Raw genomic sequence first — 20,577 nt, 5'->3', positions numbered from 1 at the left:
AGTTCTGCACGTTCGATAGGCCCCCTGCTAAGTTAGGATTTCCCAGTACAGAGACCATCTTTAAATTCCTGGCGACTGAGCTGTGCCAAGCATAACTAGCTCCACGAACATTGCGCTGAGTTAAAGCAAGGCCAGTGAGTTCCCTGCAGTTTTAGTGCCCAGAGATGCCTGCCTTCTTCACCACTGTGTGGCAGCAAAGCAGGAATTCTTGCCCTTTAGATGTCAGCCAGCATGAATATTCAAGTTGAAGACACTCATTGTCGTGAGAATTCCTGACGAGAGGTAAATAACATCCGGTCCCTTCTCATAAGGTCCCAATGACGAAGGAAAGTCCCATTCCACCCAAGTTCAGCTTGGGAACCAGTGGATTTCCTACACTTACAAAGCATACAAATATGCTCATGTGTACACATAAACTAAGAAATAGTAATGATAATTTTTAAAAAGTGTGTGCATTTTTTGTCCATTAAGACCTTACCCCAGGGGTTGGGGATTTAGCTCAGTGGTAGAGCACTTGCCTAGCAAGCGCAAGGCCCTGGGTTTGGTCCCCAGCTCTGAAAAAAAGAAAAAAAGAAAAAAAAAAAAAAAAAAAAAGACCTTACCCCAGTTGTCCTGGAACTCACTGTGTAGGCCAGATCTCGAATTCACAGAGCTCCACCCAGGTGCTGGGATTAAAGGAGTGTATCACTGCTCGCCAGCAAGACCTGTCCATATATAATTGCTATATTGAAACACCTCAGGTACATAAAAAAAATTTTAAGTCCTTTTTTACACTGTGTTATTGTCATCTTAAAATAGGACTGGGTTATGAAAACACGTATGGACTTAAGATGCATAGCTTCAAACCAGGGGAAACACCTATCCATTGCAATCACAATCCTCAGTTGTGCATGATTCCTGAGTGCATCCAAACCCAGATTAGCAGCACAGTGACAAATAAGAACAGCAGTAAGGCCCAGCGATCTTTACCCTCCAGCAGGACTGGGGGAAGAGCCCAGAAAACAGCTATCTGGGGGCATCTTTTAAAAACGTGTGTGAGGGATGGCCTGCACATGTGTCAGTGTGCCACATGTGTGCCTGGTGCCCATGAGAGGAGAGGAGAGAGCACCAGGTGCCCTGGAAATGGAGCTGTGGGTATTTGGGGACCACCATGTGGTCCTTTGGAAAAGTGATCAATGCTGCTAACCAGAGCCATCTCTCCAACTCATAACTGAGGCATTTTTAGGCATCAGTGAACGTAGTTAATTAACACTTTCGATGTTTCAAAGGCAACATTCAGTTCACCTCTTAGGACACGGGGAGAGGTAGAAACCCTGAGTGCATGAAGTCCTAAGTGAATGTGTATTGTTGACATGAGCCAACCATGTGAAGGGACATAACCTCAGACCCCATGGGAAGATGAAAAACTCCACCTCCGTCACACCTTGGCACACGCGTGATGAGGCTCAGAGGAACGGCAAAGCCTTCCTTTGGTCCATGTACAGTTGTTGCTGGTACACACAGAATATCTCCACCATAGCTTCCTCTCCCTGGATGTTTAAGGCCTGAAGACTTCCCCCTACAGAGACTGTCCCTACCCAGAATTGCTAAAACTCCCTCGTGCACAGCCATATGCATCAACCCCAGCTCACTGTTCACTGTATATAATAAACACGCCGAGGTTCATGGGTGCAGAGGTTTCTCCATCAGACGGCCCAAGTCAGCCGTCCCGGTTTTTCTTTGTGTGCCTGTCCTTTCTTTGCCACCTCGTCAACCTAGGCAGGTCCATCCCCGGAAGAAAGTCTGTAAAGTAGGGCCATTTTACTTTAATTACAATATTTTACAAAAACCCTATCTTCCTGAGCAACCGAGTGCTGTCACCTGATTGGCCCCTGATACTGCCCCTGTGGCCATATTAACTCAGTGTTGTCAAATTAATTTTGAAGCTCACACGGACATCTGCCCACTTTGGCTGGATTGGACTTGGACTGGGTGGGACTCCGAATGCCAAAACAAATAGGAATTTTGAGTCAGGGGATCCCAGGGAAAGATGGGGCTGGCAGACAGTAACGAAAACAGCTGGGCACTCCTGGAGCACTTACCAGGAGCACCCACCCTTACCCACCTTGACTTGTCATTTCAGTTCCCACACAAACCCCTTGGCCTCTTGCTGTCACATTTTGCGAATCAGAAAACAATTTGTCTATGAATTAAGTGAAAGGATTGAATAATTAAAAAAAAAAATGCCCTCGCACACTCGTGGTCCCAGTGCTGGGAGGTGGAGGCACATGGGTCTCTGGGATTCACTGGCCAGAATTCCAGGCTAATCAGAGGCCTTGTCTCAAAACCCAAGGTGAATGGTGCTGGGGAGAGGAGGTAGATATCCAAAATTGTCCTTTGGCTTCAACATGCATATGCACGTGCACACACATACATGTAGACACATCCACACACACAAAACACCTTAGCATGGAATTTTAGTATTGGGTAGTAAAATGTTTACCTTCCATTTAAAAAAAAAAATTCCTGCAAGGCCACGGAGAGTGGCTGACATATTTGGGAGTGAAGTAGGAAGACCAGGAGTTCAAGATCCTTCTCAAGTAGAATGGGTTCAAGGTAACCAGGGCTACATGGGAGCCCCATCTCCAGTAAATAACAAAGTTGGTAAATAAGTGCAAAGGGCTGGCAAGATGGCTGGGTAGGGACAAGATAGTTGGGTAGGTACAAGATGGCTGGGTCGGTAAGGGCTCTTGCTGCTAGCCTGAGTAAAATCTCCAGAACACACATGGTGGAAGGAGAGAAGTGACTCCTGAAAGCTGTTCTCTGACTCACACACATCTGCATGCACACACGTACACACATCCTTCGTTGCTATATCGGTATGAGAATTAAATGAGATTGTATATGAAAAACCCTGCCATGGTTTCTGAAACACTAGTAGTCTCATTCTCCTTTGACCCTAGACCATAAACTTTCCCAGTAGGCTAAACAGCATGACCCTAAAGGTCACCATATGGTAATCCCAGGACCGAGAAATTTTAGATCCTATGCTGTTAAAAAATAAAAGACAGGGCGGACTGGAGGGTTGGCTCAGTGCTTAAGAACCCTGTTGTTCCAAAGGACTGGGGTTCATTTTCCAGCACCCACATGTAGGGCAGCACCCTCCTCGGTCACCAGTTATGCACATGATACACAGACATACATGCAGACAAAACACTCATACATATACAATAGTAAGAATAAATCAAAAATATTAGAAATAAAAAGTAAACAAGAAAAGGAATCTTCCCGGATCCTTCAGAAAACAACCAGCTGGCTCAGATGCTACTTTGATAATTAATTTCATGCTTCGACCAAAACAATGAATGTGTGCTGTTCTAAGTCACCAACGGGGTGGTATTTGTTACAGCATCAGTACACAGCTCATACATTCCTTAGTTTAAAAGACCTAGGGTGAGAGCATGCCAACAGACTTCTCACTCCGTTTGCCTCAGTTTCCAAGCAAGCCTGACTCCCAGTTCTCACCTGGCTGTCCACCCTCAGCCTACGTCCTCGCGTACTCCAAGGGGAATGAGACACAACTCAGGCAACACAGGAACAGAGCAACTACACTGACCTGGCCAGCCATGGGTGTGGGAACAGAGGCATTCAGACAGTGTAGCGTGAAAACCTTATTCAAGCTCAGTTAGCAAGACATCACTTCATAGCACACACAAGCAAAACAGAACCAAGACGAGGATCCCTGGGAGAAAAAAAAAATGTGCTGTGTGCCCCAGCATGGGAGGAACCTTAGTGCTGTTCTGGGAGTGGCCGCAAACTTGGAAGGACCTCACAGAGGGGGAATTGGTGCTGGGCCCTGGGTCTGGCTTAGACTGAGAGACTCCTGGGAACTCAGAGGATCCAGACCATGTGCTCCTGCTCACCCAGAGCCTTCCTGAGCTGAGAGGGAGTTCAGCCAAGCACCTATCCTTCCTCATTACAGACCACAAAGCCCTGGAATTCTCATCTGGTTAACAGATGAAGATACAGGTTAAAAGTGTGCAAGGGCTGCGAGCCCAATGCTCAAACTGCCCCAGACGCACGGAACACAGGAAACTCAGGATGGACGACCAAAATGCGAATGCTTCACCCCTTCTTTAAAAGGGGAACAAGAATACCCTTGGCAGGGAATAGGGAGGCAAAGTTTAGAACAGAGGCAGAAGGTACACCCATTCAGAGCCTGCCCCACATGTGGCCCATACATATACAGCCACCAAACTAGATAAGATGGATGAACCAAAGAAGTGCAGGCCGACAGGAACCGGATGTAGATCTCTCCTGAGAGACACAGCCAGAATACAGCAAATACAGAGGCGAATGCCAGCAGCAATCCACTGAACTGAGAACGGGACCCCTGTTGAAGGAATCAGAGAAAGGACTGGAAGAGCTTGAAGGGTCTCGAGACCCCATATGAACAACAATGCCAACCAACCAGAGCTTCCAGGGACTAAGCCACTACCCAAAGACTATACATGGACTAACCCTGGGCTCCAACCTCATAGGTAGCAATGAATATCCTAGTAAGATCACCAGAGCAAGGGGAAGCCCTTGGTCCTGCCAAGACTGAACCCCCAGTGAACGAGATTGTTGGGGGGAGGGTGGTAATGGGGGGAGGATGGGGAGGGGAAGCCCATATAGAAGGGGAGGGATATTGGCCTGGAAACCAGGAAGGGGCATAACAATCTAAATGTAAATAAGAAATACTCAAGTTAATAAAGATTAAAAAAAAAGTGTGCAAGAATCATGATGCTCAGGCAAGGGCTCTTTCTAGTATTCCACACACTCCTCTTTTTCTAAATGCAAACATGGCTGTTTGTAGCAGTGACACTTCCCCATGAAACAAAACAGAGGCATAATTACAAGGGCTCAGGAATTAATGGCACTAGATGGATAATTTGGGTTTCATGTTAAATCCCAGAATGGATGACCCAGGGTCAGAAAGATTGGCTTTCCGAGTGTCACCTCTGTCATCTGGTGGCCAAATGACAATATAACCACAACAACTGGGTATTGATACTGTCATCATGTAAGCCATACATGACCTTGGGGTCGGGTGAATGAATTGAGTGTGAGATCTGACTTAGAAGGCCTGAGATGACAAAATAAAATGTTAAATATACAAATAAAGGTTAAATGTTTTCCACAATATTTCAGCTCAGCGTGAGAACCGTGGAAGAGCCCCTTCAATTCATTTCTTCAACAAATATTTATGAAACACTGTCTTAGTTGGTTTCCTTGGAAACAGACCTCAGGCAGAGACATGTGTGAGGGAGGGTGGTTGGAGACTACTCTTGAGAGCAACCCTTGTAAGGGTTTGAGGGAAAAAGAACTGGCTGGAAAGAGTTGAACTGAGATGAACTTGCAACAGAGGTTTGGGCCAATCCTGCTATGAACTGTGAAACTGGCTGGGTAAGCAGACAGAGCCTTGACATTTCTGTATCCAGTAGTCATAAGACAAGCCCTGAGCTACCTCAGACAATGCGACTGCCTGAAGGGGAAGAAGCTCCTTGATCCTAGCAGTAGAGCCTCACCACAGCATCCACTATAGACATTTCTGCTCGTCAGTGCCCTAACCTTAATCTGAACCCTAACCAGGTCTAGAGGTACAGAGTGGGGTGATATAATATCTCTGCCTTTAAAGATATCCAGAAGCACTGAGAACAGAAAGAAATACACAGGGTTTTTAAAAAATCAAAAACCAAGCACAAGGCCCTGGGTTCGGTCCCCAGCTCTGAAAAAAAGAAAAAAGAAAAAAATCAAAAATCAAAAAGCTAAGATGGTCGGAAAATGTATTCCTTAAGATTTAGTGGCAAAGAAAAGTCTTTGCTTTTCATTACGACCACAGAGAATCTTGAGCATACATGGGGGGAAACATGAGCTCCTCTCTGCTGACATAAATAGTAAAGAGAAGATCCTCCCATGTTCATCTGTAAAAGAACCTGGCTCTCTTGTTCCACTTGGCTGTATCCAGGGAGACATGATGGGGCACTGCCTATATCCTAGAGCTCCAGGCGTGCGCTATAGGAAAGGAAGGCTGCCTTTAGGCAGGTGTCACTCCTGGGGAAAGGCTTGTGCTGATGGATCATTTTCCCCATAGGTAGTGCTTTGGCAACTCTAAGAAAGCTGACTCCTCCTATCTGTGTACGTGGATCCTGAGAAGTTTGCCGCTCTCTACTCCTGTTTGGTGTTCCCTAGCATGACTAGTGGTCTCAGTCATTCTTTCTTCTGCTTCCCTTTGTTCTTCCTCTTCTCCCACTGATGTAAACTTTATTTCCTCTCAAAGAAAAACAATTCTCTCAAAGAAAAGATTCTTGCCTGTTGTCTCCAACATGGCAGTCAACACTGTAATTTTAGATATAAGCTTAAATATTTGAAATGGACAAAAATATTTCTGCAAGACAATTTTCAGAAAATCCTTTCGAAACTTAAAAAAGCCAATATATAAATGTATAATATAATGCATAACATATAATATATAATTTTATATATGTGCATTTCTTAGGGCTTGTTGCAGCACTCAGGAAGTAGGGACAAGTAGGTCTTTTGAGTTCCAAGACAGCCTGGTCTAAATAAATAGCAAGTTCTAGGCTGGCCAAGGTATGGAGTAAGACCTTGTTTCCAAAAACTAAAAAACTAACAACAATAATAACAACAAAAGCATTTCTTCTCTCTAGTTTATCTATAGGCTCCATTCTCTAAGGTAAGAGAGGTGGACTGGCCTGAAGTCTTGGAGTGACAGAGGAATGGGATAATGTCCTGAAGTCCCTGTCTTCAGAGCTTGCTGTCTGGATGTCCTGTGTGAGGAGCTCTTTCTTTTTGCCTCTCCCTAGCCAGTACTTGCTCCCAAATTCTATGTACTACGTGAGCCATAAGCAAGAGAAAATTCTGGAAGGCCTTTTTCCTCTACTCCCTTCTGACTGATGAGTCATCAAGTTTTAGACAGCTCCACATTTGCTCTTGCTGTCTAATTTGTGACTCTGAAAATTCCCTTGCCACAGTGGCTTTGCAGCCTCAGTACTTTTGACATGTCTTTTTTTTTCCCTCCGGAGCTGAGGACCGAACCCAGGGCCTTGTGCTTGCTAGACAAGCGCTCTACCACTGAGCTAAATCCCCAACCCCATGTCTTTTTTTTTTTAATTGAAAATAGTTTTTATAAACATTATATTCTAATTATGATTTCCCTCTCCCCTACTCCTCCCTTGAACTACATCACAGCCTGAGAAAACGTGTATCTGGCAAGCGTGCCCAGCGATATCAGAGCTTGGGCACATTGAGAACTGCTTCTGGAGACCATCCTCATGCCACTGTCCTGCCATCCTGGTGATTTTGAAAACCACAGGACACTTCTTTGCTTAAAACTCTTTATTGGATCCAGGCTTAGTAGCACATAACTTTAATTCTAGCACTTGGGAGGCAGAGGCAGACAGATGGCTGAGTTCAAAGCCAGCCTGGTCTACATACAGAGTGAGCTCCTGGACTTCCAGAGTTACGTGGAGAAATTCTGTCTTGAAAACACAAATACAAAAACAAACAAACAAAAGCCACAGGCTCTTTAATATATCCCCGTGGTGACGGCGTGCCCACACTACTTGGCTGCCTTTCCAGCCTCTTCTACCATGAACATGAAATACGAAAGAAACTTGGGGCTGACAGACTCTTCCAGTGTTTTAACACTCACGTCATCTGGTACTGCCTTGAGAAATCTTTTTAAGATTTAGATATATTAATTGTCCATAAGAATGAGTTTCACTATGGCATTTTCATACACGTATATAATGCATTTATTTTTATGTTATGTGAATGGTTTTTTTTGGGGGGGGGGTTTCTTCCACCTGCATGTGTGTCTCTGCTCTTTCAGAAGACTCATTAGCTTCCTAGTACCCACACTGTGGCTCGCAACTGTCTGTAACTACAGTCCCAAGGGATCAAATATCTGTTGTAGCCTCTGCAGGCACTGCGCACACCATGCGGTACACAGACATATGTGTAGGTAAAAGACCCATACACTTAAAATAAAAATAAATATATTTTAATAATTAAAAATGTACACATAAATTTTTTTTAAATGAGATAGAGACTGACTGCGTTGTTGCCGGGGCTCATGTTGAACATCTGAGCTTTACTTTGTCTTAGCCTCCGCAGTAGCCGCACTATGAACCCAGGCCATCCCTGAAGCACACTCCCATCCCTGCTATAATTCTTCCACAATTTCTGCTTTGTTGAAAAGTTTCAATAAATCAGTTAGGTTTGTTACTTTAAAGGCAACCGAAGAAGCACTCTCTACTATGAAAGAATAACGCCAAACTTCAAAGCGTGGGGCTACAATGTGAAGTCGTTTAAAGTCGGTTTGGATAGTTGGTTCCTGATGTCATGGAAAAGGGATGGGAAAAAGAAAGTCAGAGGACAGAGCGGTCTGCAGCCCGTCGTGGAAACTATTAGACATCTTACAGGATGAAGCAAGCCCAAGTTCTGGAATAAAAATATTGCCCATCAAATGTAAAGGAAGCCACATGGCAGCAGCTTTGGACCCTAGTCTCATGGAAGAAATGTATTCCTACTGTATTTCAGTACACTAATGTCTGTTATACATAGTGGATGTTTTTCCATATTTTTAAAAATACAGGGGTTGAGGATTTAGCTCAGTGGTAGAGCGCTTGCCTAGGAAGCGCAAGGCCCTGGGTTCGGTCCCCAGCTCCGAAAAAAAAAAAAGAAAAGAAAAAAAAATCCTTGGGGAGAGGGAGACAGCTCAGTGGGTAAACTTATTAGCAAGCAATGCACAGCATGAGAATCTGAATTAAATACCAGCACCAGTATAAAAAGATGGGTGTGGCTACATGCGTAGCTCAGCACGGTAGGAAGCACTGGACAGGCAGAGACAGGAGAATCACTGGGGTTTCCAGGATGCTAGCTCCAGGGGTAAGTGTAATAGAGCAGTACCCCCCTCCCCTGGCCTCCACACACACCTAGGCATGCTGATCACTCCTTGTCCTGCGTGTGCCTATCCACCACACTCACATGCACGCGCACACACACACACACACACACACACACACACACACACACACACACTTTTTTTTTTAAACCAGGGTTTTAAAGATTTATTTATTTATTATATATAAGTACACTGTAACTGTCTTCAGACACACCAGAAGAGGGCATCGGATCCCATGACAGATGGTTGTGAGCCACCATGTGGTTGCTGGGAATTGAACTCAGGACCTCTGGAAGAGCAGTCAGTGCTCTTAACTGCTGAGCCATCTCTCCAGCCCCCACACACACTTTTTAAATAAGATAAAACATACACATCACAAACTCTTTTAGATTTCTATTTTATGTGTATGAGTGTTTTGTCTATGTGTATGTATGTGTACCATGTCCATGCCTGGTACCCACACAGGTCAGAAGAAGGCATTAGATCCCCTAGAACTGAAGTTATGGGTGATTATGAACCAACTTCAGGTCCTCTGCAAGAGCAGCAAGTGCTCGTTCCCACTGAGCCATCTCTCCAGCCCCTTTGTTCTTGTTAGAGACTTCAATGTGACCTACTCATTTACCACCATAACTGTATGTTTAGATTTATGGGGAAAAGACCGTGTTGGATAGAGAGTCATGCTTCAAGGAAGGACTAGTCGTCCTGGCCTTCTTGGATGCTGTGATCAGATTGCTTCAGCTATCATCTCCACCAGGGGCTCTCTAAATTGTTGACATGACCAACATTCAACCATCCTGAGAAACCTAAATCCAACTGCTAATCCAGGGGAGAGGTTTGACTTCTTCAGGTCATTATGGGACAGCACTGACTGTGGTCCAATCTGTTTTCAGACTCCCTGAATTGACAGGTATCATGACACATACGTTTGGTCCCAGTACTCAGGAGGCAGAGGCAGGGAGTTCTCTGAGTTTCAGGCCAGCCAGGTCTACAGAGTGAGTTTCAGGATAGCCAGGTGTAGAGAGAATATCTTGTGTATTGTATGGATGCATCATCTGTCAATTAAGAATATCTATGGACTATAAGAAAGGATAGAATAGAAGGTGGGACATCGGGGAGGCAGAAAGAATTCTGGGATAGAGCCAGGTGTGGGGAGATCTGCCCAGGAAGTTGTGAGGAGATGGACACACAGTACCTGAGCACAGGTAACCAGCCACATGGCAGAATGTAGGTTAAAATAAATGGTTTAAGCTATGATCTAGTCTGAGAAGAGCCTCGCTATATGGCCAAGGTCTTTGAGGTAAAATTGGATCTTACTTCTATAGACAGGGCTACAAAGAAAAACCCCTGTCATGAAATAACAAAAAACCAAGAAGGCTCCCTGAATCTTTGACTGAAGCTTCACAGAACACAGAACAGTTTTCTTGTTGGTCCTGTGTCCTCCATGAGTGCTGTGCATTGCCAGCCCCATATCAGCTTCTGATTCCACAGAAGAGAGCAGAGACACTTACTAACAAGCTTATGGAATGAGGCTCATTTGCGGTTCTTCCTGCTCTCCTCAGGGGAAGTTAGACCGCAGATGGATAAAAGCTACACTTCCCTCTAGAACTGTGCCCATATCTACATTAATTTTACTTTGCAGATGGATGTTGCTATTACTCTTTAATTTTAAGATAGGATCTCACCATGTAGCCCTCTCTGGCCTGAGACTTGATATGTAGACCAGGTTGGCCTTGAACTCACAGAGGTCCACTTGCCTCTGCCTCCCAAGTGTAGTATTAAAGTTATATGTAACTCTCTTATTTCTTTCTTGGTACAGGAAAAATCTGAACATCTTCCAGTCTTCTCTGGGTAATAGAATCACAAAATTCCTTCCAAATGCAGTGTGAATATAATAGTCTTGGCTGACAACTTGAGGAGATTAAGAATCACCTAGGAAACAAATCTCTGGGCTTGTCTGTGAATGTTTCTAAAGAGGTTTAACTGTGGTGAGATTGGTCTTCAATGGAGGCAATTGACCACATTGTCTGGGGCTCTAGACTGAGAGTGGAGTCGTGGAGTGAGGCACCAATATTGTTACTCTTCCTGAACGTGAATGTGAACTGGCCGAGCCCCTGGATTCCTGCTTGCACAGCTACAGAGCCTGCTCCTCCATTCATTCCCCCCACAAAGGACTGTCCTTCTTCCTTGACCTACATTTGCCAGGCATTTCATCACATCAGTGTCAAAATGAACTGAAATAACCATCCATCCATCCATCCAACAAACATTGAGAGAACGTCTATTTGGAGTGGTGTTTTCTAAAGAAAAAAAAAATCATGGAAGATATTGTGCCCATTTCCTATTGAGTTTCACCGACTGTTGAAGGAAAACAGTCCAAGGGAGACAATAATTAAAAAGGTCACATCTATCTACCTTTATTCATTTGTGTATTTACTTATTTATGCATTTATTTTTTACGGTTTGTTGAGGTATCTCAGGCAGCTCAAAATGGCCTCGAACTCGCTATTTGGGAGAGGCTAGCCTTGAACTTGGGATCCTGCTACCTCTATCCCCCAAATGTCGGGATTGCAGGTGTGTGTTAGTGTGTCCTGGTTTTGAATACAGAGATTTCAAATGTATGAAAAAAGTATCAAAGCTGTGTGGGTGACATCATTAATTGTGTGTGCTTTGCTGTTAAAAGGGTCAAAGAGGCTACAGTGAAGGAACATGGAAGAAAGTGAGTCTTCTGGCTTTTGATAATCCAGAGAAACCACCCTTCACAAGTCTCTCAGGATTTAAAGGAAAAGTAAGTAGTCCACCAGCTGACTCTCCCTCCATTCCCAACAGAGCGAACAACTTTCGCAGAGACCAAACCGAAAGCTGATGCGGAAACCAAACCGGAAGCAAATCAGCAGGTCTGGGGAGACGTGAGTCTTTAGGTCTAGCAACAATGTCTCGATGCTCGGACTTTCCGTAGATGGTTCTCTTCATGAAATAGTCTACACTCTTTCGCTTTTTACTCACGTTAACTCCTGGTCTTCCTGTCTTTGTTGAGATGCTGCTTTGTCTGGGAAATTTGCATTCTCACAAGTCTGAACTTGCTGAGTCTGATGGGTTGGGGGCTGTTCCACACCCTGGTAGTTTCTCAGCCTGTCATACCAGATTGTAGTTGAAGTTTACTTGTCCGTGTTTTCCCCTGACTCACGCCTAACCTCCTTAAAGAAAGGGTTTAGTCACCACTGGTCACCAGCTGTCAGCACGGTGCTTAAAGAAAACAGGGACCTCAGACTTTAACTCGAGGTAGAGTATTTGTCTAGCATGTGAGGTGCTGGACTCTGTCCCCAGCACGGGCAAAAAGAAACCATTACTGAATGTAACAGATGTGGTTTGTGGAACGAATAGATGAATATTTCCAAATGCAGTAAGAGTTTAGAGAACAGGCGTCTCGAATCCTGCTTATCCAGTATTATTCCGTGCTCTCCGTTTTGAGGTACTAAGAATGACGGGAAGGCATGGAAGACAAAAACCTCATGAAGGCAGGGCTTGTAGCTCATTTCGTAGAATGTTTTGTCCAGCATACACGAGGCTCCGGGTTTTGACCCAAAAACCACATAAACTAGATATAGTGGCACACACGTGGGAGATGGACAGAAGAAGATCAGAAGATTAAGGCCATCTTCTATTATAGTGAGTTTGAGAGCAGCCTGGCTCTCTCTCTCTCTCTCTCTCTCTCTCTCTCTCTCTCTCTCTCTCTCTCCATTCTAATAGAAAAAGAGTGAGGATAGATAAAATCCTAAAGTGAAGGAGTGAAGGAGGAGACATTTCTTAATCACACAGGGACATCAGGGAAAGTTCACTCGGAATGTGATATTCAAAGGGAATATAACATCCATCACTCAGAGTTACTCGGCAGATACAATATTGGTGACATTATGAACAATAGATTTGAAAACTGCCCCATTGCGGGCTGGTGAGATGCCTTAGCATGTAAGAGTTCTAGTTGATCTTTCACAGAACCAGAGCTCAGTCTCCAGCACCCACCTGGCAGTTCACAGCCTCTTGTAACCCTGGTTTCAGGGGTTTCTGTCAGATGCACAATCACACATACACATTAAATAATTTAATAAATGAAACAGCTCCACTGGTGTGGGCCAACGCTGTGTTAGTCACTTCTGCATCACTGTGGCTAGATACCCAACAGACAACTGAAGGGAGGAAAGATTTATTTGGGCTAACGGTTTCAGAGAGTTTAGTCCATCGTGGCTGCCTCTGTTGCCTTTGGACCTGTAGTGAGGCACAAAATTACAGCAACAGAAGTATGTGGAGAAGCTTGTTCACCTTAGGGTGAGTAGGATGTCAAAGAGAGAAAGAGGGAGTAAGGACCATGTATAAATGTCAGGGGCACACCTCCAATGACCTATTTCCTCCAGTGAGGCCCTATTTTCTAGTTTTCAGACCCTCCCAAAACAGTTCCACTAGCTGAAGACCAAGCTGTCCACGTATGAACCTGAAGGGACATTTTGAATTTGAACCATAGCACATGTCATTGCTGTTTTGGGTGATGTCATGGAGGGATTTTTGCTGAGTGTTGTTATTTTGACTGTCAAAATTTTGTCTAGCAAATCATCACAGGATATACGAATTGACTGGCCATTTTATAAAGCTTCCCGTAGTGGTCAAAAAAAATTTTTTTTGTTTCTAGAGCATTTTAAAATCATAGCCTAGCGCAAATAAAATATATCAGTATAAATTCTATCAGTACAAATATCAGCTGTTAACCCGCAGGCCTGGGCAAGAACAATTAATTCGAGTATCTGACAAGATTAGATATCGGGCTGAAGATGTGGCTTGATAGTAGAGTACTTGCCTACCATGTATTCCTAAGGTTCAAGCACTAAGTGTCATTGCAAACTCAAGGATGAATTCTGACAGGGACATGAAGGGCTCGCCTTTTTTGAAACAGGGGACAGTGAGTGGTTGCGCTAATAACATTTCATGAAGATTGGGTGACACGCTGCAAGCTGATTCGCAGAGGAGTCTGGAGACGTGATCTCTTCCACATAAATTCCCTCTCCAGAGCCAATCAGAAGTTGGTACAATATGTCTCACCCTCTAGAAGTGGGAGCTAAGTAAACTTCTTTTTAAAAACATTATCCACCCTTGTGTATTTTGTTACAGTAAAGAAAAATGAACAAATATACAACGTGAGTGTGTTGCTACCACTAGTGTTTATAAATAAACACTATAAATAAAAAGGGGTTGTGAGTTTAGACTCCTGGGAAAGGGACCAGGGAAGTAACTCACTGGCAAGCACTTCCCTGGAATGCATGAGGCCCTGCGCTTGATCTTCAGCACTGCAAAAACAGATTTAAAAAAATTCTGAAAAAGTATTTGGGTAGACAGTTAATACACCAGACTTTCATACTTATAAATGTGTATTAATCATTTTAACTTGAAAAGTGTACAATCACGCGGATGGAGATGGCTCAACAGCTAAGAGCACTGGCTGCTCTTCTGGAGGACCCAGGTTCAATTCCCAGCACCTGCATAGCAGCTCACAACTGTCTGTAACTCCAGTTCCAGGAAATACGATGCCTTCTTCTGGCCTCCTTGGACACCACGCATGTATGGGTGCATGGACATGAATGTAGGTAAGATACTAATACCCATAAAATGAAATAATTTTTTAAAAAGTATGCAATCATGGAATTGTATTTGTAATAACAGATTTTACCTGAGTACAAATTGCCTAAGAAGAAAAAGTCTTATCTTTATTGCCCATCTTAATTTTATATTTTAAGTTTAGGATGTTGGGGATTGGTTCTAATGCTTTGATTTAATCAGGAATCTGAGTGTCCAAACACAGAAGGTCCCTGTCCCCAGTTGGTTTTTGATTGACTAATAAAGATGCAAGTGGTTAATGGTTGGGCAAAGGGAAGTGGGGCAGGACCTTGAGATTTGTGTGGGCTGGGAATAGGGAGAGAGAGAGAGAGAGAGAGAGAGAGAGAGAGAGAGAGAGAGAGAGAGGAAGAAGAGGAGGAGGGGAAGGAGGAGGGGGAGGAGGAGGAAGAGGAAGAAGAAGAGGAGGAAGAGGAGGAGGATCGCCAGGTTTCAGAGGGAGACAGATCAGATTTAGAGCTGCACAGGGAAAATCATCTGAAATGTAGATGAGAAAAAAATGTATCCCCTAGAAGGGCTACACAGAAGTGCCTTTGGCAGCAAAGTCTAGAGGTCCACCCAGACGGAACTGGGCGGTAAAGATAGATCATAGATTTACAGGGTATTGAGTCAGGAGTAGCAGAGGGAAATCTATGATAGCCAAGGGAGGATTTGAACTACCCATCCTGTGAGCTAGCCAAGGCATTTCAAAAATAAGCTAATGAATGTGTCTGTCTGTCTGTCTGTCTCTGTGTGTGTGTGTGTGTGTGTATGTGTGTGTCTGTCTGTCTGTGTCTGTGACTGTGTGTCTGTGACTGTGTGTCTGTGTCTGTGTGTCTGTGTCTGTGCTTCTCTCTTCCATTTGCAGACCCAAAGAGCTCCTGGACGAGGTGGCTGGAAGCACTCGACCTGCTGGGAGCACAAAGTGGTGTAGCTAAGCTCACTGCTACAGATGTCCCCAACATGGTAGGTGAGACCTGACTATTGAAAATAATTTAGAGATTCTTTGATGAATTAAAGCTCAAAGCTGCTGGGAGCCCCTGCTGTGCAAAGAGGCTGGCTGGTTCCCTGACTGGATGCTAGGAGGAAGACAGTGAGAAGCAGACGATAAAAGCTGCCTGCCTCTGGCCACCAGAGAAAGGATAGAGATTTATAAATTCGATTTAATTGTTTTTAAGGACATAAGGGATAATTTAGGGAGTTTGAATGAAAAAAATGCTTTAAAGAAATTTAAGAGTCGGGGTTGGGGATTTAGCTCAGTGGTAGAGTGCTTGCCTAGCAAGCACAAGGCCCCAGCTCCGAAAAAAAGAAAAAAAAAAAAAAAAGAAATTTAAGAGTCAGTAGGTGCCATCAGCGCCTAGCTGCTTTTGTTGGGTACCATCAGCTATGGCTTTAATTGCCTGTTGCCACCGACAGAGGCTGATATTAAGTGCCTTCACTGCCTAGTTGTCCTATCCTGAGAGATATCTACAAAAGGCACACAACCCAGTAAACCACATAGACGTATAATATATTGAGGTTTCTGACCTTAAATCATAGGTTGAAAAGCAGGAGATGGTGAAGAAGCACCGTCTCAGTGGTTAACATTTGTTTAGACTGCTTCAATTGCTTTGAATTGCTTTGAATTATCAAAATGAATGTGGTTACGAGTTTGGTGGTTATATTAAAATTCCTCTAGGAGACAGGTCAAGGTATGTCTTTAATGATTTCTGGTTGCTGGACCAAGAACATGTTACTCTGGGAGAGAGGCACTGAATTTGTATTGACAGGAAAGGAGGAAAGGCTCTGGACCCCTCCCAGAGTGATATGGATCAGATATGATGGGGGAAGACCCCCTGAAGATCTAAAAAAGCAGAAAATAATCAAGCAGGACAGGTAACTTGATCTGCTGATTCCTCGACATGGCAACAGCCCAGTTATTGGCTTAGACACAAAAATGTCCCCAGTCAAAGCTTAAGCTAAAATGAGACAATGAAACTTGTTGGTTATGGAATCCTTGAGATTCTTCATGCCCTCCTTTACATGGCATGAACGAAGATTTATTACAGTTGGTTATTGACCAAATTAACTCATATAAAAGACAGCTGTCTTTCATCTGCGCAAACAGGGAGCAGAATTTCATCCTTCACTGATCTGTGCACCCTGCACAATCCACATGAACATCTGAATGGTGCTAACATTTTGGGTGTGAGATTCATATATTACAGAATGTGCAGCTCTGACAAGATTCATCCTCAGAGATGCTGAAATGACCCGCTGTTTCAGCCCTTGCTTCCCAATGCTGCCCAGAGACTTGCTTCCAAAACGGCTTCAGGAAAAGTTGATGATTCCAGATGACCTCACTTCATCCAACCTTGCAGACAGACCAGCTAGAACTTCAGTCAAATCCTGAGCCTTCCAAACATATGAAGACTGGATGACAGATGCTAAAACTAGCTTTCTTAAGTCTAACCAATTTTCTACCCCTTTCCACCTCTTTAAAGAATTTCTCTTTGCCCTTTTTCAGCAGGAAGGAGCCATGGAGAGTTGTGAGCCTAATTCCTTGGGCTTGGGTGTTTGATTATGCTTATTTTACAAATAGATAGGTTGTCATTTTTTTCTTTTTTCTTTTTTTCAGAGCTGGGGGATAGGTTGTCATTTTAAGGGATAATTTGTAAATGGTCATCATTTTGAACACGGAGGGGATAGGATGGATTACTAATTTTATTCTTATAAATTACTATATTACTAAATTACAAAATTGCTAATTTTATTCTATACAAAGCATTGTATAGCCATAATCTTACATTAATAGAAATCTTTATAATTGATGCAAAATTGAAGTTATATTTCCTGTCATTGTTACAGAATTTGTGTATTGATATGGAATTATGATTTTCATTGTTATAAATCTGTATATTGATACATTTGACACATTGAAAATTTGAAATTAATATTGTTACTCTTAGATAGGCATTGTGTTTATATAACTCATTTAAGAATATAAGACTTTGACCCAGTCCTTCTAATAACTGCGATTACAAACTGTTTAGGATGATTAAGTAACACAAGTTAAGGGCCAGAGAGTAAACTCATGGTTATGTTAGATCCTGATTTAATTATAACAAAGTATTTTTCATATTATTTGAGTAGAAATAGGTTTAACTTGACTACTAAGATTTAACAGCTATACCTTATATAGACTTCAAAAACATCAGAAGTTCACAGAATCTGACACTTAATCATTTCATTATTATTAGAAACTTTGACTAGAGACAAGTCTGCTAGTGACTGTACCTCCTTCATGGTTCAAAGAAGATACTGAGCAACTTTGCCTCCAGGCGAGGTTGCTTATTGTGGCAAGGTAGCCACTGGTCAGAAATTGCCTATATCATCTGCAGACCAAATACTGTCCAAAAAGGTCAAACAGATGAGGTACAGTTGACTGCTAAGCTCTGCCAAGACAGGGGAAGCTAGTCCTTCATACTCCTACTTTACTCCAGGGTCTGCCAGATGGCTGTAAGCCAAAAGGGTGAAGACAGATGCTCTGACGTTTTGAGGAATAGAAGACTGTCCAGATAGTCAGCTGTCTCTACAAAGTAAGTTTTGAAAGTCATGTTTTGGGGTTGGGGATTTAGCTCAGTGGTAGAGCGCTTGCCTAGCAAGCGGAAGGCCCTGGGTTCGGTCCCCAGCTCCGAAAAAAAGAAAAAAAAAAGTCATGTTTTTGTGCTTCCTAAACACTCAGGTAATATTTAATTCGTTCTCAGATTTCTGATGGGCTTGGAGACTAGTTATAGTCTCATAAGCAAACTTAAGTTCTTTAGCATTGAGAGAGTTGATACAGAGTTAAAAAGAATAGTTTTCAGATGGTGATACAGGCCAATATCAGAACGTAATTCAAGTATAGAATTATAAGCTCTTTAGGATAGATCGTAGAATACTTTATCTAATTGACAAATATGATGGACTGGATGTTAATTGTATATCATACTCTTCAATTTACATAATTGTTATGGTTATGCTCAATTTATGCCTGAGAGAAGAGCCTTTTTAAAAAACTTGGACAGAAAAGGTGAGATGCTGGGCATTGGTTCTAATGCTTTGATTTAATCAAGAATCTGCATGGAGACACTGAATTGTCTCCAATTGGTTTTTGATTGATAAATAAAGATGCCAGTGGCTAATGGTTGGGAGAAGGGAGACAGGTGGGACTTTGATATTTGTGCATGCTGGGGACAGAGAGAAAAAGAGGAGAATCACCAGGTTTCAGAAAGAGATGGATCAGATTTAGAGCTGCAGAAGAAAAATCATCTGAAATGTATATGAGAAGGAACATGACCTCCGGAAGGGCTGCCCAGAAGTGTCTTGGGGAGTAAAGACTAGGAGCCTGCCCAGAAGGAATAGGGCAGTAAAGATAGATCATAAATTTAGAGGGTGTTGAGTCAGGAGTACTGGAGGGAAATCTATGATAGCTGGGTGAGGATTTGAACTGCCAAGCCTTTGAGCTATCCAAGGCATTTCAAAACTAAGCTAATATATGTATGTCTTTCATTCTCGGATCCAAAGAGTTCCTCATCAGGTGGCTGGAAACGGGCAACCCTCTGGGAGCACAAAGCAGTGTAGCTAAACTCACTGATACATAGGAAACAAACAAACAAACAAACAAACAAACAAACAAACCCCTTACATGTGTTTTGAATTTGCTAACCTCTAGATAAGTTTAGACAAGTCTACTTCTGCTGTTTTCCTTTTCTCTTGGTTATGTGGGCTGTTATGTGAGTCCAGAGCCTGTGCATGCTGAGCAGACCTCCACCTTTGAGCTGCACCCTCCCTTAATTGTCATATTTAACAAAGAAAACCAACTTTCCTTTGTTCCAGGCACACAAAAAAAATTTTTTTAGGCAATTGAAGATCAAAAGCTGCTTATTACATAGAATTCTAACAAATTTGGGAGGCCGAAATATTCTAATATTACACCAATGAATAACTTAGGCAAATATTCTAAATGTATTAGCATCTTTAGTGAGTCTTGTACATTAAGCAGCAGAAGTAACTTAAATGTGAGCTTAGGATCGGTGTTCTATATTTCCTTTTTGGAAACTGTCTTTGCATCCAAGCATTATCTAATTGCCTAATCATTCGTCTGCATATTCTTCTTTAGCAAGACATAAATCCTTGTGATTTGTCACATGGTACAGAGTTCGTGAAGTTGAACCATTCTAAGCAGATGTCCCTCGTCATCTTGTTTAGCGAAAGACAGTTTTAGATACATCATCATAGACTTTAAGCACGATTTAGAAACAGTGGGGATTTATTGAACTCATAAAGCCAGTGTAAAAGAATTGAATCATAAGGTATTTGACCCTGACTTTGAACAAACTAAAGAGCTCTGCTCACATTACTTTTATGTAACAGAGTAACTTTAAAGACACTTGATCAAGACAAAAATATATCTTTCATCTTAGAACGAAAGCCCCTCTTCCCTCTTATCTCTAGCTGTTAGAAGGGCTATTATGCAAATATACTTTTTAATGTCAACAAGAAGAAACACAGCTTAATAGCTATTTTCTTTCTTTCAGATACTTTGACTGCTTATCTAGCCTGCAGTATTAGAGAGAGCCTGCAACTAAATACTTAAAAAGCAATTAATCTTTAAAGTTTCATGAGAGAAGGAAAACAAGAAGCAAAAGAAAAGAAAAAAATGTGAAGTATTCAGGTTCAAAAAATACAAAATCATTTTTGAAAAAGGATAATTATGTTCCCTCTGCAAAAAGAGGAGAGAGTTTTAGGAATAGGAAAATAAATACTGCGCATATACACACAAAAGAGCGCGACACGTGGTTGGTTTCGACATCATTTGAGTCCTTGACAATTTTATCAAGCCATACGATTACGATGTCAGTTCTTATTAATCTCCAAGTACAAAAAACAGAGCAGGCCTTCTTTCTGAGGTTAAACAAAAGTTTTCACTCTTTAAGACAAGCAAGACAACGATGTTCCCATGAGAGTTT

The sequence above is a fragment of the Rattus norvegicus genome, chromosome 6, assembly GCF_036323735.1.
Source record: "Rattus norvegicus strain BN/NHsdMcwi chromosome 6, GRCr8, whole genome shotgun sequence".
NCBI lineage: Eukaryota > Metazoa > Chordata > Mammalia > Rodentia > Muridae > Rattus > Rattus norvegicus.
This window is presented reverse-complemented; position numbering follows the sequence as displayed.